General features: G+C 35.7%; 1 long non-coding RNA gene across 1 annotated transcript; it reads left to right on the forward strand.

Moving 5' to 3' along the window:
* The first annotated feature begins 4,457 nt into the window (after positions 1–4,457).
* LOC131061077 (uncharacterized) lies at positions 4,458–9,315 on the forward strand. The gene is made up of 3 exons (XR_009110490.1): positions 4,458–4,907; positions 8,910–9,159; positions 9,250–9,315. It is a non-coding gene; the product is annotated as an uncharacterized LOC131061077 (long non-coding RNA).
* The last annotated feature ends 978 nt before the right edge of the window (positions 9,316–10,293 follow it).

A 10,293-nucleotide genomic window follows, 5' to 3' on the forward strand; every position in this document is an offset into this window, starting at 1 on the left:
TCTCTCATTGTTGCCCTCTTTCTATCTCTATTTCTCCCACTCCCCCCCTCTCTCTCTCCTTCCATCTCTCCCTCTCTCACCCCCTTTATACTTTGAAAGTTATATCTATTTTATCTCTGCTTTCTATCCCTATCTCTACCCATTTCTATCCCTATCTCCACTTATTTCTATCCCTATATATCCTTCTCTCCCTCTTTCTCATCATTCCCTCTTTTTATTTCTCTCTAGTTCTCCTTTCTAATGCATATACACGCACTTCATATTTATCTCTCTATCTCTCAATCTTTTCCCCTCTCCCCATCACTCCTTGTTTTTATATCTCTCTAATATTCCTCTCTCAATGCATATGCACACACGACATGTTTTTTTTCGCTATCTCCATCTCTATCTCTATATCTTTCCCCCTCTCTTTATGTCCCCCTCTCTCTAAATCTTTATCTCTATTACTTGTCTTTGTCACCATCTTCCTTTCTCACTTTTCCCCCCTCTATCTCTATGTCCATATATTTCCCACCTCTCTATCTATGTATCATTATCTCCACCTCTATCTTTGTCTCTTATTCTCTCCATCTCTCTTGTACAATATCTCTCTATGTCTTTGTCACCCCTCTCTCCATCTCTTTGTAAGCATATATCTCTAGCTCTCTCCCTATCCCTATCTATTTATATTTTCCATGATCTATATCACACCCTCTCCCTCTCTCTATCTATTGATCTCTCTTTCCTCTCTCTATCTATTTATATTCATATCTTTCTCTACCTCTATGTCCTTATATCCATCTCTCTCTCTCTCTCTCTCTCTCTTTGGTCCTCCCTCTCTCTATCTCCCCATCTTATCTATTTCTCCCCATATCTCCCTCTCTATCCCCCTGTCTATTATTTATCTCCACTTCTCTCTCCCTTTATCTTCTCGTACATCTCTATATTGAAGCACGAGTCATTACGTTGAAAGATGTACTAATACTCACATAATGGATTGATAGACATGCGAGATTAAAAACCCCCTATTATTAAAATTGACACTCGTCATATTGTATGACACTGTCATAATTACAATTAGTTTTACAATTACTTAAATAAAAATAATTTAAATAATTTTTTTTCTATTAAATATAAAGGAGTTCAAACAAAAGATTACATATCAGAGTCCATAGAAACCAGACATGCCCACAACTAGATAACAAGTCGGATATAACCAACCCCGAACAAGATAATTAAAAGAGACCAAAAATTACATCATTGATAATCACAAAGACTATGACAAAGGGACATAATGTCATCATCTAGTCATCTAAACACAATATCATCATCTAGTCATCTAAACACAATGTCACCCTCAGGATGACAGTTAGCTCCAATAGGCGGGATCTAGGCAGTCCAACCCCGGTCTCCTTCCATCCATACTTCCACCAAGACATCTAGGATTTGTTCCTTGTGAGGGTGTGAGGTCCTCTCTCGAAGATGGTCCTCCTCTTTGCTGATCAAATTCTCCATAGTCTGTCGCGCCTCGAGGTGGTGCATGAATTTTATCAGTGCCTGCTCTAGCGGAGTCTTCTGTAGATCACCCCATTCCCATGTGAACCCATGAGAAATCTCTCTCATGTGAACAAGAATGGTGCCATCATCCATCCATTTATCAATTTTTTCCTCATCCAACTTTTTAACCATTGAAATTTGCAAAGAGACGAGATGAAAAATGAGTCCCCTCAGAGACTCAGTAAGATTCCTACTCCTACCATTAAAAACTTCATCATTTCGAAACTTCCATATCAACCATAAGATTTCCAAAGAAAGAAAAGACCAAAAGGAGTTACCAGATTTCTTACAACCCTTAATGAATCCTAGGACAACATCAATGCGTGTTACATTAATCCTATCAAAATGAAGACCAAACAGGCTCCAGACTTCTTTAGTAAATAGACACTCAAAGAAGACATGTTGGACAGATTCAGGGAGGCCACAAGTTTGACAAAGGGTGACATTTCCATTGGGATATTTAAAGGGGAGTCTTTTTAATAACACTCTCCAAGCAAAAAACTTCTTCTTAGGTTCTGAAGACCCAGACCATCTCCTATTAAGATCTTTGCCCCACTGCACCTTACTCCAATCCAGATTCCACACAACATTTAGATGTTCAATAACAAAGGAGGAGCCCATCAGGGTATTATAGATAGTTTTAGACTTGATGCATGGGAGGGGGTTATTATCTAGCCAACCAAAGGAAGAAGGGCAGGAGGGGGTTATGGAGATAGGAGGTGAGGAGGTCTAGGGGGAGAGAGCATCTTTCAAAAGAATATAGGTTATGTATTGAGAAGGAAGCACATTGAACCTACATGATAACACTACCCAAGAAATTAAGGAACCATTATGAACCACACCAACAAAGGTTCTTATACCATAGTTATGCCATTTTAGAGAAGAGCAACCTTAGAGTATGGCAAGGGGCTTATCCCTATGAAATAAATTCCACCATATGGATCTGTTAGCATTGATGCAATTATCATCTTTAAAACATTCATTATTTCTAATGAACCGATTCACCATCTCCTAGGCTTTCCATAAGGATTTAAAGATCACAAAACCATTGGGGGAGACTTCAGACTTACCTCCAATTAGATCACAAAATGGTAAATCCCTCCACTTCTTGGCCCTCTTCGGGGCTGACATCAAGATGTTCTGTCTTAAAAGCACTTTCCAAGACTCATTTCTAGAAACTACCCTACAAATCCATTTGGAAGCCAAGGCAATCCCCTGAATTCTAAGATCTTTCAGCCCCATCCCTCCAATATCTCTGTTTAAGGCACACCAACCCCATCTGACAACATGTTTCTTTCGATTGCCCTTTCTATCAGACCACAAAAAAATCCTATTTTTCTTCTGGATATGATTAAATTGGTAGTTGCAGAATAGCCGCGTAGAGGAGAAGTATATATTATATGAGGAGAGTACCTTCTGGCAAACTTGATACCTGCCAGCCAATGAGAGAAAGTTCATGTTCCATTTAGAAAGTTTCTTATCACTCTTATTCCTGATCCACTCCCACATTTCTTTTAGATTAGGAAATACTGAAAAAGGGATACCCAAGTATCTAACTATTTGATTGGGGCCTCCCATTTTATTGAGAATTGGGACAACAATGTAGGGGGAGAGTTAGCCCATCCAAGCAAAGAAGATTTATGTAGGGCCACCTTACTACCAGAAGCTTTGCAAAAAATATTGATCTTTTCCAACAGAGCATACAAGTTATTTTCCTCAAGGGACATCATAATTGTTGTGTCATCAACAAACTGCACATTAGTCAACTCTTCCTTATTGGGAAGACCAATTCCTTTAATCTTGGGGATGAGTTCATTTCCCTTAACCAAATAATGTAGAGCATCAACGACAATAACATACAAGGCACGAGCAAGAGGACACCCTTGCCTTATAGATCTAGATAGTGAGAAGTTGTTTGACCTCATGCCATTCACCTCAATTTTTGCATTAGCATCACATAGTAGAGTCTAAACCAACTTGCAATATACCTCTGGGAATCCCAAGCTATGGAGCATCTGTAGTATGAAATCCCATTCAATCATATCGTAGGCCTTCTCAAAGTCAATCAATAGCATAACACTATTTTGTCTTGAAGCGTTTGCCCAATGCAAATATTCCCAATAGGTGACAAGATTTTCTAAGATGTACCCTCCATTCACAAATCCTGTTTGGGTGGGGCTAATAATTCTAGGAAGGATCTCCTCCAATCTACCGGCTATAACCTTGGCCAAAATCTTATATGAGACATTGACGAGGGTAATTGGGTGCCAATTCCTGATAAATGTTTTACCACCCTCGTTTGGAATGAGCTTGATGAGACCTTGATTGATATCCCTACTAAGTGTTCCTCTACCAATGACTTCCACATATAGATCTAGCAGATCATTAACAATCCAATCAACACTGGCCTTATAGAACTCCATTGGGAAACCATCCGAGCACGAGGATTTGTCATTACTCACGAAGGAGATGGCATGTGCAATTTCTTCCTTGGAGATAGGTTTCCCTAGGAGAACACAGTCCAATTTAAATAACTTTAAATAACCCAAATTAAAATAAATGCTTGAAAAAGAAAAAGAAAAAGAAAATATATTTTTTATTTTCTCCTCTCAACTACCACTCACTCAGAATTTAACTATTAATCAATTATTTTTTATTTTTTTATTTGGTAAATAGTTTAATAGAAATATAAAAATATAGTAATATTTTAATAATAATATAATATTGATTACAATTAGTTTTACTAGTACTTTAAAAAAATAAATTAAATAACTTAAAATAACCTAAATTAAAATAAATGCATGAAAAAATAAATTTATTTATTTTCTCCTCTCAATTACCACTCACTCTCAATTTAACTATTAATCAATTCTATTTATTGCATCATATTAATAGTGGTAAACCCATCAACGCAAGGAATCCATCAATTAATGGACAGTTGCGTTACATGCCGAGGAGAGAGGAAAAACAGCGATTAAGAAGAAATCCGGCGAATAAATGAGACAAAATTCCAGCTGTATGTCATGAAAGCTCACAGTTAAAAACGTCTAAAAATAGGGGTTTAACTCAAAGAGGAAAAGAAATGGAGCTCGTTCCTGCCATCCTATGAAACCTAATCGTGGAATCGGTGACGCTAGAAGTGCAGATGGATATTTTAATAGGTTTTTTTGGCTGTCGTCACGCCTTGAAATGAGGGCAGTTTTTCCCGCGAGTGTTTTGGGTTGAAGCCTTGGATTGGATGAGGGAGGCTCGGGAAAGGTACCAGTGAATACAGATTCTAAGCACTGCTCATTTGCTATGATCGTCGGATCAGATATTTTGAAAAAGGACAAGCTTCACTCAATTTTTCTCTAAGCAAGTCGTTGAGACAGGTAGGTTTTCTAAATTGACCTGCATTATTACCTGTTCTCTGGCATTCTCTTTGTTGGTTTTAGGAGAAGTATGCATCGAGCGAATAGTCACATCATGTTTAAAACGGTCTGTTTTACAAGCTTAGTGATCTCTGGAGTAGCATGCTATGTCTGCAGTCTTACATAATACCTCCATTCAATGCTGGTTTAGGCTGGGTTTTTATCACGGCGGGTTTAAAAAAAAAAAATTAAATTGTTTTCTGTTGACACTCTTTTGAGAATATTTTAAGTGGGTGGTACAGAAAAACTTAAATTCTTAAAATTATAAAAGTTAGTGGTTTTATGAATTTTATTATTTTGCATGTTTAATAAAACAAAGAATAAATATAAAAAAATAAAAAAATATTATTAAGAATTAAAAATTTTTGCAGGAAAAAGCACAAATTCAAACTGGTAGGACAATTTATGTCCCTTTAATTGCATCTTTTTAAATTTTCAGCTATGATTGAGGGGAATATTTTAATTTATCCTGCAACATTTTTTTTTCGTTTCACGGGACTCCCTTCTCCTTCAAAATAGATCCATGAAGCCCCAATAGTACCGCACTGAGAGGTTTTCGAAAACATGTTAGGAGATTTTGTCAAGAAATCTAAGGAGCTTCTATAAGTAATTGTTTGTGTTTTATTTTCATTAGTTTTATAGAACTATGTTTTACAATTTATATATCTAACCACACGAGCATTAGATAAAATTAATTATGTTTGAGTTTTACATACAAAGCACATCTTGTGGTTAGTTGGAGAGTTGTAAAGTTGGTTGGAGGTCACTGTTGTACAATGTAGAGTATAGGGTTGTTGACATGGTAGTGGCGGCTAAATAAGAGGGGCCATGAAGATGAAGAGGTAGTCATGGAAGTGTTGGTTGTTGACTTCTATAAGTCTATAAGTGTTGTGGAGGTGTATTGGCTACATGGATGATCGGATGAAAGCATATAGATGGTTGTGTGGTTATGAAGGTGCATGAAGGGGCCAAGGAAAAGCCCAAACAATTGCAAGGAGGCACTGGAAAACAACATAAGAGTGGTAGATTAGGAGTTGTGTTACTCATGGGGGCAGAGGGGATTTGAGGAGTGTTTGGAGGCTGTAATTAGGCATCGGAAGACGTAGTAGTAGAAGATGCTATAGTATTAAAGTGGTCCATTGGGAAAATAAATGATGGTGAAAGATAGAGAAGCAAGTTTGGGCAACAAAGTAATTGGCCATGTAGGATAGATGACAAACATTTAATGCTCGGGTCAAGTAGTAGGTAGCAATGACTGAAAAAAGGTTGTGAAATTCATACATTAATGGAAGGGAAAAATTAGTTCTAAGATTAACACTGATGAGTTGGAAGAAGCCATTGAGGGTTGATTATACCTTGTCATCATTCATGAGGGCCTAGTGTATGGAAGAGAACGATCACTCCATATTTTAGGGAGACCTAAAGTCTTTATGGGCTGAAGCAAGCACCACGAGCTTGGTACAACATGATTGACTCATGTTTGTTGAGCAATGGATTTAGCAAAAGCAACGGTGAACCCATGCTTTTCATTGAGGCAAGTGATAGTAAGATTTCAATTGTTGTCTTGTATGTAGATGATTTAGGTTTCATAGGAAGTGATGTTTCCCTCATTGCTGATTTTTTTTTGCTATCTGAGCTGCTGTGCGTCAGTAATTTGTTTCAAGTGTCTGGAGCTGCACACTGTCTTCTTTTTTCTCTGGAGTTATCTGTTGTTGCACTTTGCTCCCTTCTCTTCTATCCTCTGCTCTCTTCACAAATTCTGTTGCTGCTGCAACATTCCCTTTTTCTCTGCAAAAAACTAACGATTGCACTCATCATTCTTCTCTCTTTGTCAATAGTTTTCTCTGCCTACCAACATTTTCTTTCCCTTTCAAATTTACCTACCTACATTTACTTCCCTACCAATAAACATTAACTACTGCAGCTAGCGTTAGGGGGAAAGAGGGGATGATGATCCTAAAAAAATTCCAATGGGGGTTTTGAATTAATAGTAGGGTGCTTTAGCAATCCAAGAGGATAGGAGGTAGGCGAGTCTAAATGCTTGAAGACGTGGGTACAATCCAAAAAGGTGTTTAGGGAGGAAGGTTTGAGAAGAAATATGTGGAAGTTAGGAGGAGGTGGATGTTTTGGTGCATAAATAGTCTTGAGGAAGGAAGTTGGGAGAAGAGAGTCAATTGACAAAAAGAGAGATCCAGACAAGGAGAAGGAAACATGAGAGCTCAAAGATGCAAATCATAAAGAGATTGGCCGAAAGTAGGGTAGAAGAAAACACCAACAATGAGCTGTGTAGAGGTGCTAGCAAAGAGGAAAGGTTGTGGGACTGAGTGGGTAGTGTGGCAAATGAAGGTGAAAATGCATGTGAACAACAGACTCATGTAGTTCAGTTGCTGAATGTGTATATTTGAGGAGTTGAATGTGTGTGTGAGAGTATGAGCCAAGTAGGCACAAGTTCTTGCAAATATATAAGAGAATATTTTATAATTTTTAGGTAATGAAATTTATTTGTGTCTTTGTTGTTCTTAATGCGTATAGTGCACAATGGGTGTGTCTGGGCTTATATAGGATAAGTCTCTATTGTTGCATGTGAGTAGAGGTTGCAGGGTAGTTGCTGCTGCAGATTGGGTGGTAGTGTTAGAGTGAAGGTTGTATAGGCATGAATTGTTGTAGGTTGATTTGTAGCCAAGAGAACCCTAGTATGCTTCTATGTAGTTGCATGTGGGGTTCTCAGACAACCGTGAGGTAGGGTGCAGCTTATATCACCATGCAGCTTGATTTGGTCCTCAAGTATTGTTGACTTCGGTACTTGAAACATCTTAATGATATATTTTCTTGGAACTAGTGTAATGTGAATAAGTATTATTGGGATTTGTTGTACAAGTGATTATAAACTTGGAAGACACAAGTGACAAGCTACGTAGAATGCTTAAATGTTAAATGTTTTAAGTGTACTATTTGAGGTGCAGAAAGCAAATGCAGTGCTTGGTAATGCTCTTTATATGATCCAATATGCTCAACAATATTTTAATGCATAACTAGTGTCTTAGGACTTGTCCTGAAATATTACATCCTAGGTATCCAATTTGAAATTTTGAATAATTTGTTGTTCAAGTTGATGGGCAGTGGTCCAAATTTGCAAAAGGGTTGGTTTGGATTAAGAAAGAATAAAGTTTTAATTGGAAGACGGGCTCATGGTCACAACAATATTAGGAGACAAAATCACACCTAGTATCTAATCTATAAGATACATGGAAATATATGCAATACGAGTTGGCTTGGGTCAGTATAGCTAAAACAGACTGATTAAATCTAAATTCAGATTTGTACTAATTTGTATACAAAATAACTCAAAGTAAATGTTAAAATATTAAATATTTCAAAGTAAAACTAAAATAAATATAAAAAGAGAAAAATACAGATTGAAACTGGCCAACAATAAAATTAAAATTTTCCTGACTGGAACCAGCATTGCATGCTATTTATGTCTGCATTCAGGTTTATGGTACATCATGGATTATATCCATGATACAATATCATATCTTTGTGATTTAATGTAATACTGTTTCTATGCAATGGCGTAATTTAAAATTGTCTAATATAAATTATAATTATTTCTTCTTTAATAAAGTTAATGAAGAATCTTTTGACTTTTTGCAGATGCAGTCATGAGATTATTTTAATACCATTGTTTAATAAAAACCTTATAATGTTTTACTACTTTTAAATACTATTATTTATGGATGGTTATTGACAAATGTTGTGGGTCGTGAAAGATGAGACGGGGCTTGCATTTATTAGCTTTATCTCAATGTAAGATAAAAGACAGAAATGGGAAGTGTTTAACTCATAATGGAATTCTAGCTGCAATAGGCAATAAAAGTCTTTTAAGGCTGCATATTTTTTCATCTCTTTGTAAATGGAAGGAATATTATAAATTGGAGTATTGACATGCTATTTTCAAACCAGATTAATGTGAATTCTGAAAAAGAAAGAATAGAAGAAGACTGTTTTGTACCATCTAAAGGAATACAACTACTTGCCATGCTTAGATCCAACCGAGCCCGCTGAATGTGCTCTTTTCTTATCCAAATCCTACCATATGGAAGAAATGTTCTAAAAATGGCAGGAGATGGATCGGTATCTTGTATTGAAGATGGCCCTAAATTGGTGGAGATGGTAGAAGAGAAGTCTGACAGATTTAGAAACAAGGAACAAGGTAATCTTTTGTTTATAGAGTATTTAAGATTTATTTTGATCTCACATTTCTCATTTTTGTTGTGGTACTTATATAACAAAAAAATTTCAGATAGGGAAATTGTTGAGCAAAGGAGTTGGGAAGATCTATTGGGTATTAGAGTGTTCAGTTTTCAGGTACGTGATGTTTGTTATAATTTTTTTTGTGATTTGTGTCATAAAATTAATAATTTAATTTTGTATGTTTTCCAGGGGTATGTTTTTTACCAGAATATGACAAATAAACTTATAAGAAAAAAAAATTGATGAATAGATTATGATAGACATAATTGATATTTAAGTATTTAAAATTCCAATGATAATTAATGAATAGTATATTTTTCTTTAAAACATCATTATCTTTTCACTTTCAAACTAGTTTTCAAACGTATAGTGGCTAACACAAAATGTTTTGCTGAATTTTCAGATGTAACTGAAATTATAAAACTAGCTATCATAAAAAAGTATATTACAATTAAAAATTAACTTACAATAATAATATAATAAAGAAGATTTCAACTTTATTATTGAATTCTTAATTAAGAAGCAATGAAAAGAAGTATGTAATTTTTTTATACTATTATTAATGCCATCTAGTTTGCTTCAATTCATATAGCCATCTGTTCAAAAAATGAATGTCACATGGTTTGCTTATGTTCAAAGTACCTTCTTAAAAAGAAATTTGTACTCTACTTCGTTCCAAAACGCTATCCTATTTTTGAAAAACATGTCCATGTCAAATTCAAATTGCCATCTTAAAGAAAAATCTATTCAAAAGAGCCCTCAAGGATTTAGCTTTCATCCTAAAATCTAAGATTAAGATTATCTTGTCAGTGTTTGTGCAATATGTTATTCGTAGTAGTCCTCAAGGAGGAAAAATATTGAATTTTTTTTTAGCCATATCATTCTATGCACCACATGGTTGTGATGATTGTCAATATGGACCTTTGGCCAACACTAGAAGGATTTATTTTTTTTGGAATTTGGTCTCTTCTTTCCAAATGCCTTTGTTTGAAGATGGGAAAATGTAATGTCCCCTTGCTAGGTCACTCTCTATTTTGCCCTAAATTCAGAAAACCAAATGAAACAAGACATATAATATAGTTAGGGTACATCC

This window comes from Cryptomeria japonica, chromosome 4 (assembly GCF_030272615.1).
Source record: "Cryptomeria japonica chromosome 4, Sugi_1.0, whole genome shotgun sequence".
NCBI lineage: Eukaryota > Viridiplantae > Streptophyta > Pinopsida > Cupressales > Cupressaceae > Cryptomeria > Cryptomeria japonica.